Source organism: Wasmannia auropunctata, unplaced genomic scaffold, assembly GCF_000956235.1.
Source record: "Wasmannia auropunctata unplaced genomic scaffold, wasmannia.A_1.0 LD335728.1, whole genome shotgun sequence".
Taxonomy (NCBI): Eukaryota; Metazoa; Arthropoda; class Insecta; order Hymenoptera; family Formicidae; genus Wasmannia; species Wasmannia auropunctata.
In genome coordinates this window covers 536-1,433 of record NW_012027162.1, presented here as the reverse complement: position 1 = coordinate 1,433, position 898 = coordinate 536, and positions in this window count along the sequence as shown.

Below are 898 nucleotides of genomic sequence, written 5' to 3'. Positions count from 1 at the left end.
ACGAGATTGATTTGAGACAAGTCACGGTTAATAGTTAACTCCGGTTTAAGAAAGAAAAATGACGACTTACTCCTTGCTATAATTTCGAGAGCGAGCTGGGGAGCCTGGCAGGGCCCACGTCGGGTACGAGCCGGGCTTCTCGAGAGATGGTTGCGCGGGACTTCTCTGTCAGGCTCTCGAGGGGCGATCTTGGGCACTCGATTTTCAACGCGCACAGATTCTAAGTTCTTTTCCGACCGTTAAAATGACAAAGTGACAGAGTCACCACTTCTTAAGCCGAAATCTGAATTTTATAAGTGTCGCGAGATGCCTAGAGGAGCCCTATATATACCTACGAGCCCGGTCCGGCTCCTTTGTTTTTCGGGAGCCGCAGCTTCCAGAAGGAGGGTTATCGGGGTGACCCTTCAGATCCGAGATCTTCCAAATTTCGTACGGCGTGGACAGCCGGTAGATAAGATCCTCGCCTATAGTTTGGCGCGTGGCCGAATTTATTAATGAAAATTTATTAATCTTATCTTTTGAGACAGGAAGGGTCTCTTTTCAAGAACTCACACGTTGGAACTAGGCGGCGATCTTTCATTTTGCCTAATTATCGGGCAATGGGGTTATCGCCAAGAGATTAGGCTAATTGACGGCTCTCGCGCGTCCACTTCTTAGGACGCAGGAAGTCTTAAATCTAGCACTTAATTAAATTGTCGCCGCTGCAGATATCGACTCGCCGCTTCCAGCGGCTGATTTTGATGTTTTCCACGAAAGAAAAAAATCGTGGAGTCCTCACGACGTAACAGTTTTTAATGTTAAAAGTATATAACATTATTATAAACCTCTATCTAGAAGTTTCAATAATGTATGAAAGTGAAATGTATTATTGCAAATAAATGCACTAATATTACTATAA